The sequence below is a fragment of the Maylandia zebra genome, linkage group LG3 (genome assembly GCF_041146795.1).
Source record: "Maylandia zebra isolate NMK-2024a linkage group LG3, Mzebra_GT3a, whole genome shotgun sequence".
Taxonomy (NCBI): Eukaryota; Metazoa; Chordata; class Actinopteri; order Cichliformes; family Cichlidae; genus Maylandia; species Maylandia zebra.
The window spans coordinates 40629470-40653918 of NC_135169.1; the positions used below are offsets into that span (position 1 = coordinate 40629470).

At 40.8% G+C, this 24449-nt stretch overlaps 1 protein-coding gene across 30 annotated transcripts in view; it reads left to right on the plus strand.

Moving 5' to 3' along the window:
* ptprda (protein tyrosine phosphatase receptor type Da) overlaps positions 1–24449 on the plus strand; it is a 416134-nt gene that overhangs the window by 227033 nt on the left and 164652 nt on the right. For all 30 annotated transcript variants that reach the window (XM_012919961.3, XM_076881859.1, XM_076881856.1 and 27 more), the window contains exon 9: positions 23853–23890. The gene's annotated coding sequence lies outside the window, so the exon portion shown is untranslated. The remainder of the gene's footprint in view (positions 1–23852; positions 23891–24449) is intronic.

Sequence of the window (24449 nt, forward strand, 5' to 3'; positions counted from 1 at the left end):
AACTGTGTTTCCCCTCACAAACGGAGTCTTTTTCCTGCTTCTAAAAGCGACACGTTTGATCTTGAAGAATAAAAATCGTTGTTTGATGCTAAAGCGAAAGGACCCGGCCACGACTAGAGGCAGTGTGCCGCACAGATGTCCGCCACATGGAGTGGACGCATCTCATTTGTTGCACTTTGGAGTTATTTATTTATTTCCCGGGTCTGATACAGGGAAACATCTGTCACCTTTGCCTAAGTGCCCGCTTGCGTGATACACAGACTGCGTTTCAGAACAAAACACCCTCCCATTGTTTGGCTCTTTAGTCTGCAGCTCAGGTGCAGAATCCTGTGAGGCATTTGGAGCGCCCTGCTGTTGCAACAGAGCATGCATCTCTGTTTTGCAGTGCTCTTTGTTGACATCACTCTTTTTGTAGATTATTTCTTTATTGGTGTGGTTAAATTAAACCTGTGCCACACTGATCTAAGCTTTCGCTACAACCTGCTTACAAATCATCATTTCGCTTTAATAGTTATAAAAGTTGCTTATCTTGATTACCAGTTCAAAAGAATCCTTTTTTCAGGATAACTTTGCTGTCATTGTTTGCCTCTTACAAATAAATCTGAAAAGCAGCTTTGATGCATGTGCAACAAGGTTATTATAGTTAACTGAAACTGCATTAAAAATAATGGTGGGCACCAGTGCTACCCCTCAGCTTCCTAATAGATGCATCTATGGCAGAATATGAAAATCCTACGTGATTTTAAGAAAACTTGACTCATGACCTGGACCTTAAGTTCAGTATCACTGAGATTCATAGCTATCTGTCATTTTTAGCAGATGTACCTCTGGTATGAATATCAAAATCCTATGTTTCCTTATACAGTGGTCCCTCGTTTATCACGGTAGTTACGTTCCAAAAATAACCTGCAATAGGTGAAATACGCAAAGTAGCTAACTTAATTTTTTAACAATTATTGTCGATGTTTTAATGCTGTAAAACCCCTCACTACACACTTTATACACTTTTCTCCGACAGGCTCAAACATTTCCACACTTTTCTCTCTTGTTTAAACACTCTCAAAGTTTAAACCTTCGTAGAAATATAAGTCCAGTATTATACAGGGTGCGCCATTTATATGGATACACCGTAATAACATGGGAATTGAAACCAAGCACACCATTGTTTTTCTTGTGACATTACCAATAAGTTTGATCTGTCACATGGCCCTCTTCCTATTGGAAAAACAAAAGTTGTATCCAAGATGGCCGACTTGTAAATGGCCACCATGGTCACCACCCATCTTGAGGAGTTTGCCCCCTCACATATACTAATTTGCCACAAACAGGACTTTAATATCACCAACCATTCCCATGTTATTACGGTGTATCCGTATAAATTTCCCACCCTGTAGAATGAAACCAAAGGCACCTGCAGTTGACTTTGATGGTGCAAAACGTTTCATCGACATTTTCTGTTTGTTGGAGAAAACTTACAAACAAACATACAGTACAGCACTTCAGAGTCCCGCTGTTAGTGATCGAAGATATAGGGAAATTTGACAAGCTGAACAGGAGACACGACACGAGATTGATTGACAATGGTCTACAGCCAATCAGAACGCAGAACATAATGCGCTGTAAAAAACAAAACAAAAAAACCACGAAACAGCGAGACTGCAAAAGGTGGACCGTGTTATAGCGAGGGACCACTGTATTCATGTTATCGCATTTACAAACTTGGGTGTCCACACCGCCCCCCCACCTGCCCACCAGGGTTACAACAATATGCTATCAGCCTTTTACGGCTGCAATTTTGTGATATTTGAAAAACAAGTTAAAATCAAAAATATAGAGGAACAATTCTTAGTATGACTTAACTTGGTAAAATCTGTTATCACAAACTGCCTGATGAGGGGTTTAACAGATGTTTTGATTGAGGCTTTGGATGTCTATAAGCCTGTGAGTCAACTGCTTTCAAAAAGTTCTGTTTATATTCTAATCTCAATACTGATTTCCCCAAATCTTGTCTCTGGCATTTGCCTTAAATAAAATAATCAGTAATAAAGACTAAAACTAACAAAATGAAAAAGAAACATTTTCAACCAATGAGAGCTACACTGAAATGATCAAACCCACTCTGGAAACTGAACCTGAATTAAACTGAGTTAAAAATAAAAAACTATAAGAAAGTATGGTGCATACGCACAGTCTGAGATGTCCATATCGAGCACATCTGCACTCTGTGACATCATACAGAGCAAGAAGGAGAAAAAAAACGAGCATTTAAGGCCGTCTGAAGCCTGAGCAGACGTCCATGTTTTGGCCTATCGAATCAGAAACTATATAAATGAGTGTTATAGAAGGATATGAAACCAAAAAGACAAAAAAATACCCCAGTGCTTGTTAGTTGGCTTTTTCAGAGCTGAAAAATCCCTAAACTGCTCCTGTGCTCCTTTTCCTAATGACAGTCACCCCACCCTCCAAAGTAAATTAATTAAAATGGCATAGTGCCACACTTGTGAAAGGAAATCTGATGCTCGTGTCTGAAGTATTTGAAGTGTCACCCAAGATAATGGATGTAGGAGAGGTTTCTAATTCTCAGAGCCCGGCCCCAAATAGCACCAGTAGCCATCTGTATTCTCGTTTCTGCAGCACTCACTAAATCAACACACTCGACACAAGCCCGAGGATGCCTCCGCACAATCATGCATGACAACATCAAAGCTTTTCTTTATTGCCTCTCCTCTTCATCACCCCCCCTCCCCCACCCCTTTTCTGAGCCCCCTTAACTGTTATCTGAAGCTAAAAGCAGTGGTACCATTGCAAATATTATCTTGAGGTTAGTGCAAACACTGAAAATCCGAGCTGCTACTTGTCAACAGTCTCAGTCACAGCTGATAGCCGTGTTCGAGGACGATTTCATCCTTTCACAGGTACGAATTTAAAGAGGTTGCATGCACGTGGATTACTAGCAAAGATTTGTCGCCTGATCTGTGAATCCATGGCCCTCGAAAAGAAAAAAACCAAGAAAGAAAAAATTCATTAAACCGTTCAGCATTCTTTGGGATTTTCTCTTAATTGCCTGTTTTGTCCATAAATCTCGAAAATGTCGGATGAGTCAAATCCCCAGATTTCCACGAGCCGGATGCTTCAATGATGAGCTGGATCTGTCATTGGGGAGCCACTCAGCACCCACAAACAAATTGAGCAGGCACCCAAGATGGATCTGTCGACACTTCATTCTACATCTCTCTATTTAATGATATTATATTTCATTTCCAGAGCAAAGAAAACACCATTACCCAAAGCAGCGAGTCGTAACGAGCCATTCTGCCACAGATTCCATTCCTCCTTGGTGGTACAGTAATTGAATTACAATCGCATATGATAAAAAGTTTAAAAGCGATTGCATTTGTTTCCATTTGTTCCTTCCATGTTACATACTAAGCTCGACCTTGCACACAGTTAAAGGCCGTGAAGCGTACGTAGTCTGATTTCAACACATATTCTATGATCTTGATTGGAAACAGCAGGCATGAAGCTTTACTGTGAACTACGGATGCTGTTATTTGACCCCCATCCGTTTAGAGGTGAATACTGTTGAGCAACCGACAGAGAGGTCAAAAGGAGTACGCTGATTTCCTGCAACCCCTATGCCCGTATTGATAACTAACCTAAAATTTATTTGGCTGGTAACTGTGGTTGAGTGCTCTGAGAGCTATCGGGGTTTTGAATAGTGCATCCAATTGTTTTGACCAGAGATTGAAAGGCAGTTATCATTTCAATGCGGGCAATATGCTCAGAGGGGAAGGGACAAAGAGGTCAGCAGAAGTGGAGTAAGTGCTCCCTCGGGCACAAACACTGAAGGCCATTCAAAAGGCCTCAAAGAGACACTAGGGGAAATTGATTTCAGCTTTATTCCTGGTCAGATGCATGACTGTGCTGGTGTGTGACCCAGTGGTGGACCTGTCTGCTCAAATTAGGGAACCATTTGGAAGATATGGCCACATGTGAATGGCCAGTCACACTCTATGAATATTGTACGGCAATAGCATTATTTCACACATCAAAACATCCAGAGGTCACCCAGCACTTTTGTTATGCGAGCGATGATCTTTTTTGTCGGGGCAAACCCCATTTGCTAAAGTAGTTTGCGAGCAGTGCACTGTATGGCCTTCATTGGCAAAACTCAGCAGTGACGCTGTAAAATTTCTGGGGCACAAATTACATAAAGACATAAAAGCTTTTGCTATCCGGTGCATGCATTTTGACCAAAGTGGGACTGGCACATATTTTTCCCCCAAAAGATAAAGAGAGTGCTTAGAGCTCCCACCATCATTGCTCTAAATAAGACAAAAAAAAGCATGGACGTGCAGTCTAGACTACAGCCTGTCTGACAGTTTGACAGCAACTGAGTTGGCTTATTTTGAATTTCTGTTTTATTTGGTCAGATGCACTGCTGTGGGAAAAGTCTTGAGGCAACCCTTAGTTCTTTATATTTTTCTTCCAAGAGGTCAGACTTTCTTGTCATTTTTAACCTAGTGTTGAGCAATAGTTTTCCAGGATTTATAAAGGTTTCTGTTGGACTTTGGTTGTTTTTTGACTCATTTTCAGTCCAATTCTTGCACCTGGCCACTGTCAGAGGAATGGTTTTTTTTTTTTTAAACCATTTAACACTACAAATGATCCGGCAATGAAGAGAGAAGTACTGTTGTCATTGTCTACAGCCATCTGTGAAACAAGGCGGAGGCTCTGCTCTTGAAAGCAGCTTCATTTTTCAGCATGACAATGATCCCAAACTCCCCGTCAATGCAGTAAAAGCATACCTGGATAGAAAAACACACAATGGTCGTAGATTGGCCTCCCCAAAAGGCAGCCAACATCCAAAGAAGAGCTTTGAATGTCCTTCAAGAAGCCTGGAGAACTTTTCCTGAAGACTACCTAAAGAAATCCCAAGAAAGTTTACCTAAGAGAGTTCAGGCTATGTCTGAGAATAAAACTGGTCATAACAAATATTGACTTTCAGGCTCATTTTTCAGACTCTGTTTTGCCTTTTATACACTATTTCCATATGTTTTTGGAGAAAAATCAATAAATCATTACTTCCAGCCTTTTCTTTAATCAATCAATGGACCTTTTTTGCTTTTCCCTATTTTCTGTCAATAATTAACAATAACTCATGTTTAAACATGGCCAAAGTTTCAAATAATGAGAACATAGCACGATAGCTTTTTAAAAAGTTCAAATGCTCACTGGGTCCATGTTCATAGACAGTAGTTACATTAGAAGCTGTTTGCATTAAAGATCTGATTTATCCTGGCCGTTAGAGTACGGCATCTGTAGCAGTTATGTTACAGTACCTTTGAGGTATTTTTTAAAATATGTACTTGTATTAAGGTGAATCCAAAGTGTGCATGTGCTGACATAACGGCGTGTTTGCAAATCCCATTGATGAAACGTCTTCGCTTCTTTCACTAGCAGCCATTCACCTAATCTTCTTTCTCATCAAGATAATTTTCCAGTCAATATGGTGCCCTGTGGGAGCTCTGTGCTTATAGCCACACACTGTGTATACAATGTACATGATTTATGCATGCTCTGCTGTTATGTTTGCCATGTTTACAGCTGTGCAGATCAGGTTCAGCTAAGTGCTCTTGTTTTTCTGCCCCTTCAGGCACCATGTTTATACATTACACCACACTATACGAAGCAGGACACGAGCACTGCAACAGAAAAGAGGGTTGTACCAGCCATCGCTATGTTGCTTCAACACCACGAACCTCGGGGCTTAGCTGGCTGCCAAGCTGCAATCACCCACAGAGCCGTGTGCTTATTTTCTCTGCCCTCTTCTTGACCATATGGAGCATAAGGGTCACAGGGACACTGTGTTTCACAGATTTGTCTCTGTGTGTGTGACAGAGTGTGTGCGTGTATACATGTTCTCGTGTATATGCCTGCTTGGAAAATGAGCCAAATCTGCTTGCTAGTATTTGTGGATTTGGCAGTAGGGTGCATTGATTTTGTCAGCATTTGCTTTTCCCTGCCAGCTAAGAATACTTTTATTAGCTCCACCAATATAGATGCAGAAAACGTCCATAGTCTTTTCACATTCTGCTGTGTTGGAACTAGCACTATGGCGGTGTTCTCAGTGCGCTGGGATTTCTTTTTTTTCCCATTACATCTATAACCCAGAACTGCCAAGCGGGTATGAGCTGTTTCTATTCATGTGAACGACTGACTATTCCATCAAACAAGTGTTAGGAAAACCCCGGATGATAAATGTTAATGCCAAAGGTCAGACACACTCTAAAGGTGCAATATGATGAAGTATCTTTTACTGCGTTGCCAGCTGATACTGGGTCAGCTTGTCAGGAGCTGACATGGTAACATAGTAGCAACCTCTCATTTAATCACCGTATTAATTCACCCATCACAAAGCCCTAATGACACTGCTGCTGGCCGATTAATCTCTGAATTTGATTTAGCAAGTGTCCATTCATCATAACTGACTCTTTCAGTATGCAATCAATATGGCCCTTTTTGCACTTCGGTCACCTAGACCTCGAGAGGTACACAGTCACGCTGTGGAGAGTGTTATGATAAAATAATGCTTGCCCCGGCCAAAGTGGAGAAGCATCGATCACATATGAGTGCATACATCCAAAGCGCTTTTTCCTCGGGTCCTACTGATGAGCCTCTTTGCACAAGAAGCAAAGGCCCAGTCATCAAAAGTCTCGTGAAGAGTAAACACGTGGCCGATTATTGCTTACAATAAATGGAAACTGTTAGTTAAGGAAACTTTACTGAGTGTTAAACAATTAAGTGATCAGTAATGATGTGCGTTTTTGCTTGATGTGCCTGACACATTTAGATGAAGGGAGTTCCAATCGGTACCAGTTTAACTATGGCAAAATAAATTTTTAGTAATTAGTAATAGATAACCCAATCAGAACAAATTAATGCGTGTCAGTCCCCAAACTACTGCAGTTGAGTAGAATAAAAGCAAATGAAAGCTTAACAGGAAGTGTGAGAGCTCTGGGAGGACACCAGCTTACTATGGAGGAGTTATTAGCTCTAAAATCGTGCTAAAGCTTTCGTTACTGATGTTAGCCTTTCCTCGGCCTCCCTGCCCACAAGTTGATCTTTACTGTTGGTCCTATGGTGTATACCAGCGGTCCCCAACCTTTTTTGCGCCACGGACCGGTTTATGCCTGACAATATTTTCACGGACCGGCCTTTAAGGTGTCGCGGATAAATACAACAAAATAAAACCAGTACCGGTACCGAAAAAAAGAAGATTTATTCATAACACACGTGAAAAGACCCAGGAAAACTGAGTTAACGATAAAAACGATAACAAAATAACGCTGAAAAACGATAAAAACCCTGAAAACCAACCGGGCCGCGAGAGTTGAGGCTCAGGTGTGAAATACACCTCGGTACCAGTCCGAGGCCCGGGGGTTGGGGACTGCTGGTGTATACAATAGGCCAGTGTTTCCCAACCTTTTGGAGCCACGGCACATACTGAGAAAATCACACGGCACACCACCAAACAAAAATGTCACAAAAATGATATTGATCATTTTTCCCCGCGCACTAGGCATAGGGGAATTGTCCCCCGTATACCTGTTTTGGTTTCTTCTGACCACTACTCATATTTACTTAAACCAGGCCAAATTGTTCTGGTGTCAATGCCTAATTTAAAAAAAGATACTAAAAAAAAGAAAAGAAAGAACAGAACTTACCCATTTTTTGAGGTTCACAGCGGCCTGTGTAGGCTTTTCAGAACAACTTCTAAACATCTGTTTCTTTTTAATAGCTAGCTAATAAATGTTTATAGATGATTACACAGCGTTTGTTAACCATTTACAAGTTGTATTTGTTGCACCTCTAAACTGTTAACTAATGTTTAACTAAAGTTTAATTAACTACCAGTTTTATTAATATAATTATCTTTACAGTACATTATGAAGTGATGCTGAGCCTCACACCCCCCAGGTCCAGTAAAATCAGTAGTACATAAATAATAAGTCTTCATAGTTGCAGCTTACTTGCCTGCAGCTCCCTATTTACTCGTGTGCAATTGTTTTTATTCCCGTGTCTTGGAATAAGCTGTGTTGCTAGTGCACCTTGTCAGTATCCCTGCATGCTTGTGCTTGGACTCACACTGGCCCATACATACATGCAGCATCGAGCCGCCAGGCAAAGGCAGCTCTGCTCACTCAAGGGGAAAGTGAACAGCTGTGCCTGTGACAGCTGGAGCAGTCATGACATCCCTTCACCAAATATCAGGAATGGCTTTGGACACAATGGCGTATCAGCCGAGAGGGGTCCATTTACAACCTGGACGAGATGCCAAGGCTTTAGCCTGCGAGCAGGCTGAGCTCAGTTTTTCCGCCACGCATTTCCAGTGATAATGTGAGAAGTAATGAGTTTCTCCTTGGTCTGCAGCCCATATAATAGTCCCCCATTTGCTTCAAAACAAGCCCAATGGAGCAAATTAGATAATGTTGTGCCTGTGAAAAATGAGCTGAATGCTAATGTTTGTTTTTGGACGTCCAGTTTCAGTGATTCCTCATCTGATTCTCACCAGAATCTTTCCTTGCTTACGTTTTCCAAGCGTATCCTGAGCAACATGGAGGTAATTGACTCAGGAGGATGAGGGGGGGAAAAAAACCATCTGCCAGATGCCTTGAAAATAAGAACTGCACATTTAGAATTAAGTCTGTTTCATTAACTAACACGGGTGGCATGTCAATCATTTCGTCTTACCCTGGAGATACATTAAGAATGCAAAATGTTATCACGCATAAACACTTTCTCTAATCATCCCCAAGTTTGGGTTTTGTTTGAAATATTAAAAATGATGGATGTCTAAATGTGTTAGAACTAGCCGTAATTGTGGAGGCAGCATTAAAAAAAGAAATCTGTGTACTATGCAAATGAGCATAATCACCTTCAGCCCCTTTAGCACCAGACCAATTTTAATTACACCTTAATTTCATGTATAAATACCCCCAATTCAGGCAAGCTGCCGCAGTAAGCACCAGCAGAATAGACTGCGTGGGAGAACCATATAGGTACAGATAATTACAACTCACTGTTATGGACTCCTGATTATATGGGGTGGTGGCCAACATACTGTCTCCAAATAACACCAAATGAACTTTGTCGAGGTGGTAGATTGAAGTATATCACAGTTTTGGCAGCAGTGTCATGTTAACTGAATATCACTTCACAAATAGCGAGGGCAGTGTCTTTTTATCTCTACAATACAGCCCGGCCAGTCTGTTTGATGTTAATGCAAGATAACTAAGACTGCAGTCTTGCCACTCCATGCAGCCAAGAACATATGACTCCAGGTTATTTAAAATTAGAGTTAAGCTCAATCTTAGTACCAATTGATGGTACAGTAAGAAGGTAGCATGGAGGAGCTGTTAAATGTAGGTGGTCAAAAAAAAGTCAGTGCTCAGATACTAAGCAGTGCTGAAAATTAATCAGATTAGATACTCATTTGCAACAGTATTATGTTGTGCGAGATGTGGTGCTATCTTTGCCTTCCCCACATCTCGCGCAACTTCACACAGTACCTCTGCAGACAGGGAGGGGCACCGCCATTGACATAGTTGACATCCATTACACTAAACACAGCTTCAGGAAGAAGCTCCCTTTTGACCATTTGAACACAGATGTTAACGTTAGCCGTATAACTATTAGCAAACTAGCCAATTGCAGGAGACCACAAACTAGTGTACTCCTAGTTCTGGTCCCAAGCCTGGAGAACTGGGCAAGTTGCGTCCGGAGGGACTTAACATTTTTGGAAAATCAAACATGTGCAAAAACGAGAACAAACCTCCTTTTCCCAGTATCTACATTAGCTAACTGTTAAGCTATCATTAACGTAGCAGCTAATAATCGCTAATAATAAAATGATAACCTTACTGTGTGAGCTGTATAATCTGTAACATTAATAGACGGTGGTTATTTAACTGGATAGCACACGTATTTCTGTCTAAAAAGTTTCTTTTAAAGTCCCAGTTTGAAGCTGGGAAAAGTCTAGCATCAACTGGGAGCATTCATGGTAGCCTACCGAACATTGCTACATTTTAAGGGGCTTTCTTTTTTCTTTTTTTCTTTTTGTATTACTTTAGCATAAAAATAGAATTGCCACTAATGGCATCGAGTTTGAAATTCTAGTACCGTGACCACCCTAGCCAGATTTTTTGGAAACTTTTTACGGGTTCACGTGTTTTTTTTTCATGTAAAATGGGGCCTGAATGTTGTCAAGTCTTTTTTAAGAGAGGTTGTGTAAAAAAAAACAAACAGACTTATGTGGTTGTGAGTACATTTGAGCTTCCAATTAAGGGCAACTTGGCTACGACATTTCCAGGTTTTAATTAACTTGATAACATCAAGTGAGTTCACAGTTACCACATCCACATGTTTGGGTTTTCCTTATTTTCCCACATAAATGACAAACAAGTACACATGTTTATATCCTTTGGTACTGCACCTCACACATAAGCAACAGTGCTGGTGAAACGAGCCCACACCGACAGCAGACGCTACAGTCCGACTTAAGCAATCATTAAAGTTGGATGAGTGAATTTGCTCTATAAATAGAAGCTTTTCTCCCGCAGGGACTGATGATTGAGCATTGTTGAGAACATAGGCGCAGCTTGTTGCGGTCTCAGATGTTCCTTAACACTTGATTTCCTCAAGTTGCAGTTCCTTTTCGCCACATTATTGTGCTAATTATTTTTCGCCACTTGAGTGGCTCGCGGCTCTGACCGCACAACCTCAGCCCAACTCCTCCCAAGTGCGTGACACAAGGGTTTCTAAATATTATTGACTATTTTAAAATGCTTTATGACCGATGACGGAGCGTTTGCTTCTCTTAGCTTTTGCAGCCAAGTAAGATTTTCTTCTCACAGCGTTGATCTTCAGGTAATTTCATGTGTATATATATAAATTCAGCAAGTGTACTAGTAATTGTTGTAGACAGCAGCATACACTGACATACAGGCAGAACAGCGATGCAGTCTAAAAGAAGGGTGTCATTGTATTTCTTGTCATGCTGAATTTTTCGGCTCAATATTTTTTTTTTACATTTCCCTCAAAAGCTCAGACTTGCTGCCTGGGGTTGTTGCTTTCTGCCATAACATGAAATGGGTTTGTACTTTGTACACGTGCAAACCAATGTTACAGTTAGACTCTGAACTGGTTTTCATTTTCATGTTTTATGGAGAGACTTCTCTGTTTTGAGCTGACTGTAAAATCTTATGACTGCAGTGTTCCAGATATGATCTTGGCATGGAAATTTACACTGAATCTGTCACTCTGCGCAATGATTCTGATCTCTCTCTCATGTCTCTTTTTTTAAAATCTTATAAGCAAGGTGGGGACAAGGATGGGGGAAATCAGCCGAGAGAGACCTTTTTTTTCCTGTAATGGTATTAAAAGAGAAAAATAAAACAACCAATGCATATTTCAAGTTCTTTTAGGGGAAAGGAAAAGTGCTGTCTGGCTGTTCTAAAATTTTAGCTTTGCCTACTGAGGTCAGGAGTTCCATGCTTGAATGCCCGTATTTGCATCTCTGACTCGGTCTGGCCCAGTGAGGAAGAATGAGCTGTTACGTCTCCTGTGATGTGCTGAAGTGAGAATGTACAACAACATTCACTGAACTGCACGCGCTCCACTGATCTCAGCGTGAAAGTATTTCGCTGCAGAAGGGGCATGCCTTCGCCCACAAAAACTATACATATGCAAAACGGCATGAAGATGTGGCCAGGCCTTAATGGGAGCACATGAATAACTCCATTGAGACAAGATAAGCAATATAGTCATGCAAATATGTCTTGACTTTATTTACGTTTTCAGTGTGGCAGTCCTTTCGTGGCTTTTGTGCCATTTATTTCGGTTACTTTTGGTCGTGTTCACGCTGATCGCCTTATCGCCACAGTTTTTCATCCCCCAATTATCATGCAGGATCATAACAACAATACTAACCACAGGCGTTTGTAGTGTCTGGGCAACATGACCCTTGTTTGTCATTCCCAAGCTACTACGCTCTCAATCCGTGCAGGCAAGGTGAAATCTGCACCACTTTCTCATATTTACATATGAACTAATGATTCCCCCGTGGGCTCACTGTGGCCTTCCAAATACTCTACATGGTGCAACCAAGGGTGATGTATGGTACTAGTGAGCAACTGAAGCTGGTGACTAACTCAGTATGATACATGGTTTCATAGCGTAATTGCAGCTCCCAGCTGAATAGGCCATAAGCCAACAGAGACCTACTGACCTTGGTGGAAGTTAAAATGGGCCCCATGCCTCTACATGACCCATTTTGTCACTGAAAATCTTTGTTGGGCATTGAAAAAAAACTCTGACAGGCTGTTGTGAATGGACCCATTTGCGCTCAGTTACTACATACTGTAGGGAGGGACGTCAGGAAAAAAGCTTGTGCAGCACAAGTGTAAAAAGAAGTAAGCAGTGCTTTACTAATGCCTAAATATGGCATCAAAAGAGCATCAAACATTATCAGCTTCTGTGGTCTCCATACAATCTATTAGTTCCAGGAAGCAACAATAAACAAACCACACGTCTGCCTAATTCAGCCGGCGCTGGTATATACCGTCCCACTTTATTAGACACACGTGGTGGAAATCTGCTCTGGTGGTGGTGCGCCACACAAAGATCTCGTCGAAGAATTATACGCCATCTTTCAAAAAGCCAGATGCTGCCCTCTTTGTTCTCTATCACCCGTCTTCCTACCCCGTCGACGCTAACAGCTGTTCCCTCAAACGGCAAAGGCAGGAAACGGATAATTGAAAATGTCGATCTCATTAATTATCATGGTGAAAGTTGAAGAAGCAGCTTTCATTTAGGGAATAAGTGGCTCATTCGGATTCAGACCTGAGTGCTTACAAAGCAAAATCATATTGTATGGCTTAAGGCACCAGTTATCAATGCTTTAACATCACATCAAGTATCTGTGTGTATGTTAGGGGGTTAGTCATACCTAGAGCGGTTCATCAAAAAAGCTTTTCAGTTCCCCTACAGGGTAGCTTATTTTGGGGTTTTAGGGCTTATTAACATCCAGCTGGTAAAAATACAGTACTGTGAAAAAAGCTGGAGCCACCCCTCATTTATTTATATACTCCAAAGATAACACAGCTTGACAGGAATACATTATATATATTTTTGCATCTACAAGTTTGTTTGCAAAGATCTATTAGCTGAAAACTTGGAATATCCTGACATGGTGTGCACTGTTTTCATTGAGGAAACTGGAGAAGTTGAGTACAAATGAAGAATGGATGGATTTGTGAATGCAAAAAGTACCATCGGGTTTTTATCCAACATGCAATCGCATCCAGAAAGAGTCTGAATGACAGCAGCTTCATTTGCACGGATGGCAATGATCCCAGACACACTGCTAATGCAATAAAAACGTACCTGGATAGAGAAATACTCAATGAAACACTTCTCAGTCATCGATTAGCCTCCCCATAGCCCAGACCTCAACATTATTGAAGCAGTGTGGGATCATCTTTAGAGAAGAAAAGGCAGCCAACATCCAAAGAATAGCGTTGAATGTCCTTCAGAAAGCCTGGAGAACTATTCCTGAAGACTACTTCAAGAAATTACAAGAATGCTTGTCTAAGAGAGTTCAGGCTGTGTTTGCGAATTAAGGTGGTCATACCAAATATTGACTTTCAAGGCTGTTAGAATTGCACAAATTCTGTTTTTTTATCACAAGATATTGAAGTGAGTCAATATAACATTTATTTAACCAGGTACTTCTTCAAGAGCACTTTTCACGTAGGGGTACCTAGGAAGAAATATCCAAAGTTACTCAGCAGTATGCACATAAAAGCACCTCAACACACCTAGTAAATTTGAGTTGAATTCTGCAGAGAGCATTTGTGGCAGCGTTATCACAGACAGACGCAAACTTCCACACAAGAAAACCACAAGATGCGACACAAATCAAACGTAAGCTAGTGTTCCTGTTGTAATAACAGCGGTGAACAACTTCACTTAATGTTAAAGACAAAACGAAAGCCTTTTATCTGAGCGCCGTATGCCTTATCTCTGAAATACAACTCGGCTGTCAAAACTTTTGAAAGTTTCTAGCAACTCAAAACAACAGCACGAAGCATTACTCACAAAGAGAGGAGGATTTCATAGAAATTTGGTGACTAAGTGGTGCAGATTACAGTTGCTTGCATGGCAGACTTAAAGCTCTCTTCCTGGTCCATTTAGAGAGGTGCCAGCCACTCTTGTACCTGTAACACACACTACAACTCCTAATTGATTTTACAAGGCAGCTTAGGCTCTAATTGCTGATTTGCCTGGGGAGATTCTTGATCCAAATGGCTTAGCAAGTTCTTTTGTGGCGTGCTGTTAGGAGATTTTCATTCATGGGAGAGTAGTTGGGACGGGGATTGAATGAATGCATCAAGAGGCAAGTTGTGTAGGGTAAACAGATGCATTCCACGTACCCTGCATCATTCATTCTATATCTTGTTTTAAAGTTATCTTTTTTCACTTTTTTTTCTTCCTTTTGGAGTGACAGCAAAATGTAAGACGACGATGGTGATGATGATAACTAGTGACTTTATTCCTGACTGCAAGATTAAGAGAGGAAGAAATCAGCGCATTCTGGTAAAGACATGCAAAAATGCTTTTAAGGATTACATTTCGCAAACTCTTCAAGGCAAATCTCCTTGAATCAGAAATTAATTGGCTCGAGTTTAGAGTAAATGTCCCTGTTTAAACACTGTTTTAACTTTTGACAGGGCAGATGAGTAACGGGATAACAATATTAAAAAGATCTGAGCGATACAGCACTTTGAATTCCAGAGTAATTGATTTAATTCCCTTCACTTAATCAGCAGCGAGGCACGCTAACAATAAAAAAAATTCGATTCTCTGCATGATCAAAACTTCTTATCTCTTGCTTCCTTTTGATACCCGGTGAAGCCTAAATCAAAACACATCAATAAATTGTTTTAATGGTCAATCGGCGCCACGCTAGCAAATGCATTAATCGGCATTAATCACTGCAGAAGGAAGTCTCATTCAAATTCACATTATTGAATGGCCATTAAGCTGATGCAGTTGGTTTTAACACCACTGCGTTAAAGCCAGTCACATGACGCTGCAGTAGCAAAGGGCAGTGGAGTCACGCGGCTTCAAGCACTGTAGCTAATCCATAGACAATGGGAAGAATGCTGACTTGGTGAGCAGATGCATTTGCCATTTTCACTTTTATGCTCCACTGGGTTTTTTTTTAAAGGTCCAGAGTTATCAGCATTACTGGACAGTGAGGCTTATTTTAGTGTAAGATTTCAAAAATGCAATAGCGCAAAAGGTCTGTGCCCCCCCTTTTTTCTTTTTTTGTTTAGAGCTACAGCAGCTTTTCAAGTTATGTGACATCACAGTTAAGGAATATATTTGGATCAAGTTAATCCAAAGTAGCTTATCCTACTATAATATTATTGGCATTCCTCTTAGGGTAGCATGGTGTTGCAGTGGTCATTTCTTATGCATTGTGGATAATGTTCAGTTCTGGTGTTAATATTTAGTTAGGGTTTAGTCTAGTTAATATTATCTTCCATGCTGCCTTGTTTATGTGTCATTTTCCTGTCTAAGTCTGTCTTGTCCTATGTGTATACTTTTAGTTATGCCCGTGCCTTGTCCCCCTTATCTGTTCCAATGTTCCTCTCCTTGTGTTCCTTTCCATTCCCCCAAATCTTTTGTGTATTTCATGTCTGCGTGTTCCACGTCCTTTTGTTGTCATGCCTCTCTCTCTCCATGTGTCCTGTTTTATTTTGAAAGTCTTGTGTTTCCATGTTCAGTGTGTTTAGTTTCGCTTCCTCCATGGTGTCAGGTTTATTTGTGTCAGTTGTGTTTCCCAGGTGTTTCCACTTCCCTCATTACTCTTCTGTGTATTTAAGTCCTCTGTCTCCCTTTGTTTAGTGTTGGGTCGTTTGTTTGTTTTGCTACCTGTTCTGTGATTCTCGGCTCTTCGTGTCACAAATTTTATGCTTCTGATTGTCTCACGTCATGGTTTTCACGTTCTTGTTCAGGCCATGTTCATGTCTTAGTTTTAATGTTTTCGTTTGTCCCCAGTTCGCCTTGCCTTGTTTTTGCTATCAGCCTAATAAATGGCTTGCTTTTTATTACACCTTAGTTTTCTCTCTCCTGTGTCTGCTTTTGAGTCCACACCTCAGACACATTAGCCATCCCGGCCGTGACAGTCTGTGCCTCTGTGTTACCCCCGCAATAGCCTGGCAGCCAGTTTAGGGCATACCCTGTGTTTCCTTACAACATTTTGGGACCATATTATTTATATTTAAAACAAATAACTCATTTAAAGTTTTTCATATTTTTTTCCCATCCATCTGGCTCAGTTGCAGCAGGGGCCTCACGCAAGGTGATTTCTTGCAGATAAAACTAGTTTTACCCCGTTAGTTCTGCCCCGATACACCCTTCCATTCATGTGCATTTTTATTAGCGATTATCTCTTATGCAGCCATTTTTATGCGTAACACCAGCTCAGGCTCAGAATACAGACATTAAGGTAATTTCCCGGCAAATGAAATTTTTGCAGTGATCTTTTGTGCATTTGGTTATACTCAATGCACTTCTTTTTCTTATATAGGATGCTTATTAGAAGGAAAAAAATCATAATGAGATCATATTAATGGACATTACAAGTAATTAGTCCAGTCAAGCAAATTATGAAACTAAAGGTCATTTTAATTTGCTCATTGGTTTTACTGACATTGATCGTTTACCTTTCAAAATAAAATGCATTTTCAAAGAAACTGCAAATATGAATGAGGAGAGTTTTAAGAAAGATTTAGTTGAACTTGCACGTACATATTTGTCACTCTTACTATAGTGTTACTACGTACTGTAAACTAATACTGCATAAAAATAAAGTGTGCATTACAATTCTAATATGATTCAGACATAATAATGTGCCACTGAGGCTTTAAGCACTATTCCAAATATATTCGCCACATCACAGGATCAGAAAACCATGCATTTAATATTTTAAAAACAAAGGTCCCCTTCGAAATCTCAAGGGTGTAGCATGTCTCTGATCAGCTCACATATCCTGCGTTGTTTTGGCCCTAACATCCAAATCTGCTCCTCAAACAGCCGAGAACTAAACAGTATGGGAATTTGATGGGAGTAATCTGACAGAATATATGCAGTTTCATAAGACTAGCCAGGCAGAAAATAGATTGGGGTGGGGTTATGATTTGGGGAGCGTTAGGGTGGGAGGGGTGGAGGTTACAGAGAAATAATGTGTCACTCACAGTGCTGAAACTGCTGCTGCTGGAACCGAGGCTGAGGCGTGACCGGCTGCCTGTCCCACGTGACAAAAATGTAGCATTTTCACCTTTCACCTCCAACTTAAATCTTCTTACAGCTAAAAAAAATAAAACAAAATATTTTTTTCTCCAATTTGATTTTGTCTCTAACACTGACGTAAGCACAGTGTGCGCTTTGACAGAAGAGCAGGGTAATTATTGAAACATATGGATGGCTGCCCCCCCTCTTGACCCCCTCGCTAATGATGCTTGGCTATTACAGAAGGGCATGGGAAGGACACTTCTGCCATTAACTGATGTATAGAACCACAAACCCGTGACTTTTTTTCTACACTTGTTGGCTATAGAGAAGCAGAACACTGACAAAAAAAGACACACGACCTTCTTTGCACTCAAAACCATTCATCAAAAAGGAAAGCAAACCTACGTACTGGATGTACAAACTTTCACTAAAAACCTGTCACTTGTGTTGCTTTTAACTAAAATCTTGCTTTTCATGTGGAAGTTTCACTCAGCTTCACTGTAGCATCAGTTAGTGTGTTTGTGCTTGTCCTGTTTAACATCTATAGATTAATAGCTCAATATTGCCACAGTCTGTGTACAACATGAATATGCAACGTGTATCCTCTACATTAATATATGCTGAAGAGTAGCTGTATTTTACCAGCCCTTGATAGACTAAGAAAGGTTTAAATAGGTTGCTCTCAGTGGATGCTGGTACTCCGGGTTTGAACTCAAAATTACAACAACTCCTTAATCTTTGCCACATCAAAGCCTTTGCATTGGCAGGAGATTCAATTTAACTCTAGACGACCCACTTCAACTCCATTAACTTTCTTTGCAGTGAAAGGGATCGGGGGAAGATGCCTCCTCATAATGTCAGCTCGCTTGGGGCATTTTTTTTTTCCAGCTTGGAAGCTGCAGCTCCCTCTCATGTTAATGGACCCAGCGATTACCCTCCACAGTCCATGCAAAACATGCATACATCCCCCAGGTGCATCGCAGTGTGACCCAGCCAACTGGCGCTTTTGTTCATGCAGTCTCGTGGCTATGGGCAAAAGTGATGCTGCTACACAATGAACTAAAAGCTTTGGCGGACAGCAAGAGTCCCCAACACAATGGTTGAAGCTGGTCCAGAAACAGTGATTGGAAATAACTTCGCTCCTCCAGCTACATACAGGACTTATGTGTTTCAGCTAAAATGCAAAATGGATTCAGCATCAGCACCAGCTAGATATTTGTATAAGACCATTATTGAAATGGAAAGCAGATATGCGACACGATACTGTGCAAAAGTCTTGCCATTTTGATTCAGCCTAAAAAGAAGAGATGTTTTCCTAATGATACCATCTGAAATTGGTTCTTTGCTAAGTTGGGCATTATGCATATAAAAAGACCGGTCCAGCCCTTGAGTTAAGTACTTTAAGCTTGAATGATTCATAGGTCAGTGTTAACTGGCTTGGCATCAAATAAATAAATGAATAATTAAGACATTTCTCTTACACTTATCAATTACAATAACTTGGCGAAAACTTTGTGGAAAAGCAGCTGATCAAAAGGTGGTTGTTGCTCAGTAGGTAGACCAGGTCATCTGCTAATCAGAAGGTTGATGGTTTGATCCCTGACTGCTCCAGCCTGCATGCAAAAGTGTCGTTGGGAAAGATATTGATCTCCAATGCTTCTAACATTTATCTGAATGTGAATGTTAGACGGAAAGCGGTCAGAAATAGAAGAAAATGTTTTGGTAAATGGGAAATCCGGTATTTTGAATGAAACGCTTTGAGTACTTGAGTAGAAAAGTGCCCTATATAAGAACCAGTCCATTTACTACATACCAGCATCCAAGAAAACACTCTTGGTGGCTCAGGATTGTGCACATTAACCCATTTAAAAAAACTCACCTTGAAAATACATTTTAAAAGTTTTCACTTTGACCATATTTGTGTCTGACACAATCTTGCTGCGCCGTTGATTTTATCTTCAGGCAGCGTAGAGCCGAGCAGAAGTCCAGCTGAGTGGGTGCGAGTTAGGAAAATGAAGGCCAGCGAGTGCATCTGTTCAGTAATTCTAAGAGACATTTTTCACTCCACTTGTGCCTATGGAGCACCTTAACATATTTCCCAACTGGCACATAGCATTCATCTTTGAGTGGTCCATAACAGCAGCAGAGTCATTTTCCCATCCGTTCCTCCCAGTTGCTAATTGTGATAGAAAAAAAAGGATTCAGCCATTCCATTTTTTTTCCCTAAACGACTATTGGACACCCGAGACCAGATGGTCTGTTTGTGAGTGTCACCGGCGGCCAGTTGTTACATTTGACAATTTTGGCTTATCTGGCAAGTATCAGTACAATTTTTGCCACCTTCAAGAAGGCGCAACTGGGGAAAAAATAGCGTTTGGATTGATTTCATCCCTCATTCGGTGCACAGCAAATATTTCTGACAAAGACATATGGTGGAGAGAAGTGCACAACAGCAGGCTGCCCAGCCTCTTGCCTGAGATGTTTTCGCTTTATAGTTTCCGGCAACATGGACATTTAGACAAGCTACGTATGCGGTGTTTGCATGCAGGATGCAGGAAGGCAGGCAGGCACAAACACACACACAAACTGCTTGAGCCTGACATTGAGGAAAGTGATATATCTATGGAAACATAAACATCCCCCTTCATGGAATTCTCCCAAGAGGATTTTTTTCTCAAAGTATCATAATGTTTCCAAACGTAACTCACTGACTATTTTATGCTGATATTTCAAAATCGTACACATCAGCCTAAATGACGTCAACCTATTTGTCTCCACACAAAAACGCTATGCATGCCTGATGTTTGCTGTGCCATGTCAGGAAGTCCGTCTGTCTTCCGCTGAAGCAATCTTTGAGAAATAGAGTCTTTCACCTTCAGTCCATTTGGAATTGGCGGGTGGGGGGATACCGACCTGACGTTCAAAGTTGCTCGCTGATGCCGAGTCCCTGTCTGGGCTTTGGCAGCTGGACTGATAGCCGCTCCTTTGGAATGGCAGCTGTTGAAGGGCTTTTTAAATTGCACCCGGGTTGATGGGTGGCTGTCAGGAGGGCAATGGACGGAGAATTTCCAAGGAAAGGGAGGTGGGGGTCAGGGAGAAGAGGGTAGAGGGAGTGTGGAGCTCAGAGGATAGTGACCCTGACACTGAGATTTACACAAAAAAGAAAAAAGATCTCAAATCCTGGGCAAAAAAAAATGGCAGTATAAACCAAAGGCCGTGAAATAATGGTGTGAGGTGATGTTGCTGGAATAAATGGAGCACTAAGGTAATTTAGGTAGGCTGCACATCATCTCTGTTCATCAAGTGTAATATTCCCAGGCTGTTTACACACAGCAGGATAATATCACTTTCTTTCAGAGCTTAATCACCTGCCAGAGATACAAATGGAAAATGTCAAAGGACAGTGCTCTCATTTTCCTTTTCAGAGCGGCTCGCATTAGCTTTTGTGCCCATCAAGTCTTACAATTCCATTAATTACAAAAGCTTCGACATGTTTCCACTGGCTTCAGAATGAAATCATTGTGAACACACAATGGTATCTGAAATGAAGTGAAGTGAAAGCACTGTCTTTTGCCATTTACAGTGCAGTGGGAGAGCAGGTGTCATGTAATGGGAGTCTTTCAATCTCACTGGCTAATCTCGCCTTGCTGTGGCTGTGCTGTGCAACAGATGGTGTTTTAAGAAGGTCATCATGTCTGTCTCCCCTAGTTTCACTATTAGGGGATATTTAAGACATCATCGAGAATCTGTCAAAGTGCTGCCATACAGCAGCTAAATAAATACAACCGGTATTAGACAGCTTAGACGCTTAGACCTCTGGGGAGTATTTAAGAATTGTACTGAGTGCACAACAAGAAGGAAGCTATTTAAATACTAAATACTAACTAAATAGTTCTCCCACATATACTTCTTAAGGTCTATTGTAGAATGACGAGCAGTAATATCTACCTTTGCAAAGACTATTAGTTTTGTTAGTAATTCCCAAAACCTCTTTATGGCTGTCAGCTCTCTCTATCAGTGTGTATTTAAATACTGCTTAACCTTTGCAGAAGTATAGCTGGACTTAAGCAAGTGCAGTGCAGAGTTAATGTAATTTCGATAAGGGCTTCTTATATTTTATATCACAACAGACAACGAAAACTTGAAGTAAATATTCTGTATTTTCTGCAATGTAACCCTTATTGTACCTTTAACCCCAAAAGTCAGACTTACACCTTCAAAAAGGATTATAAAGTGATATATAATAGTGTGCACAAGCAACCTGCTCCAGAAATACATCATTCGATCCAGTTTCTTTAGTTAAATTTATGAACAATGCCAAAGATAACTGTGTTTGACAGACATGATTGTATTTTTGCACCAACAAAGTGACTCTAAAGCAGATAAGCTTACCTAAGTGAGTTCAGACTTCTTAAATAACTCCAAATATTGACTTTCAAGCTTGTTAAAATGGGACAGTGTTTTTGCCTTATATACTCTATTATATATGTATGTTTGCATATTTGTCAATCAGTTCTTGCATCTGACTTCTGTTTTCCTAGCACACTATAAAAAAAATGGGTGTGACGCAAGAATTTTACACTTCACTGTAAAAAAATTTCGCGCTGTCAAAAGGTTCTTATTTTGACAAAATTTAATCACTTTAGTACTCTAGAACTCAAAGTGGATCTCACTTACATATCAAAGATATATTTTGGATTTGCAGTTCTCCAAAATGCAGAGCACACTTCAGTCAGTGCATCTTTACAACTATCCTCTCATTGACGCATTCAATGGACATCTGTAAATTGTAGTTGTAAGAAGATAACCTTGATTACACTCTCTTCAAACAGACTCTGCACTAACTGGCCTCTGTTTTAATGAGGGAACTTTGCATCCTTCATCATTCCCAGTTTTCCATATGCTAAACGCATTCCAGTTCTGATTTATTTCACGTATTTCCTCACACTCTCACAATGTTCTGCAAACCCACACATTTCCTTCTATAAGGCTCTGATAGGAGGCTACCTGAGTGGCTGCATTCGTGGACCGAATTAGCCATAAATCTAAAAAGGGCAGCAGAACCTCTGACAGGTGGCTCTCTTATTGCCTGCTGATTGCTGGAGTGTACCTATTAATCATTTTCTGTATCCCCCACGGGTCAGGAAACATTTTTAGGTGAGGGATGAATCAGACACAATGGGACTACAGATTTTTCCCTGTCCTAAATCTGTTTTGATTTGCTCGTGCATCGTTTGCTTCACCCCAAATTATGCTTGCAACAGATTTTTTTCCCCCCTACTGAAAGATATGACTGATGCTGAGAGCCATGTTGAAGAGAGATTAACATGAAATAGTTGGCGGGCTTTTTTAGGGATGTCAGCTTTTACACATGTAGCTCAGTATTAAGTTCATAGTAATTACAACAATGGTTTGCAGATGATTTTGTGTTTGGAAATGTAAAGGATTTGTCATGTCCCAGAAAACGACTGCCTGCTTTCAGTCCATTCACTGAATCCAGGCACGGCACCCATAAGCCCGAGCACAGCGCCATGATTACACACCAGAGAAATGGCAGCGTGCTGTACATCAAACTGTAGCCATTTAGTCTCAGTAACTCCATGATATAACTCGCATATAAACTAGAAATAAATTCCCCTTCAGCATTTTGACAGCAGCTATTCAAACACTTAGCCCTCATGCTCTGCAGTCGTATCCCTTTGCCAGAATCAATTGTGCTGGCAACCATTGCCAAGCTGGAATTTTATCTCTCAGCTGGAAAAAAAAAGAGAGGAGGGGTGGAAGGGGGAACAGAGCATGGAGATATGCTGTTTATCAGTCACACCACTAATTTTCTCTCCCATCTCCCCCAGTTCCCTCTTTTTGAAAGTGAGCTTGGTAATAATCTACAAGACCTTGAGCGCCTCGTGCACACCGTCAGCCATGACACATCCCAATTTCTTTTTTTTTTTTAAGTGTTATTTTTCTTTCTTTGGTCGATCCCTGACCTTTTGAGCACCTCCCACATTTAATTAGTACTAAACTAAAAAGCTGCTCAGCACCCCTCCTCACTCTCCTTCCTCTTCTCTTGTCCTCGTGACTCTTTTTTTTTTGGTGGCTCCATGGGAAATATACCGCATTCACGCCGTGATTGAATATCGGCGGTGAAGAAGGGGTTTTTGTAACGGCGTGGAAAATTACAAGGGTTTAAGTGTCAGACACATATGCCTGCCAAATGTAATCAGTGTGTAATAAATGTTTGCCCTTTACACTATAAAAGCAATGGCAGGACTGAATTAGTTCAGCTCAAGGCTGCACATCATTGCGTTGCCGTAGCTCTGATTAAAATTATTTCCCCGACAACAAGACCTGCTGTCTTCACCAGTTCCCTTTCTTGAAACTTCTCCCAAAATGACATTAACCTTTGTTTTTTATCATAATTGCTTTCATGATGACATGAACATACCGTAATCTAACATGCTTTTCCTTGTTGTGTTGTTGTCCTGCAGCTCTTGAACTCTTTGGAAGTTTGCTTGAGTGCTGAAAGGTAAGCTGCTAAAGTCCATTCACATGCAAGACTCATTGAATAAATAACAAAAATAGGCTCATTTCATTTTAAATTCAGTTTCCTTCTCTGCTCATTCCTAGAACTGTGCTAACGTTGGTTTCAGTGGAAGCACAGAGGTTAGAGAGCAAAAGGCCTCTCGCTCTTTTCTCCCCGCTGTTTAATTAGTGTGGTTTGAAAAATCAGGGTGCCGCTTATGCAATCGCAAATCCTGCCCAGCCAACAAAAAAACATTAAAAACTTGTTTTTAACCACGTCTGGCAGAGATAAATGGCACGCCTCGCCTGTCTTCTCTGCTACCCGTGCAATATTGCATTGTGGGAAGACATGTGGAGTGGCAGAAATCTAAGTGGGCATGTGGGTCGTTCGATAATGACAAATCTATGTGGGCATTTTCTGTTTTGTTTGCAAAAAGAACTAGAAGTGCTTGTCTTTGCATTGTGTGCATGCTTTGATATGTTGACAAGACTCAGTGAGTGCACTGTGCACAGGTAAAAATACACTTCTCTTATTAACCTCAACCACATAGCTGCGCTGCATT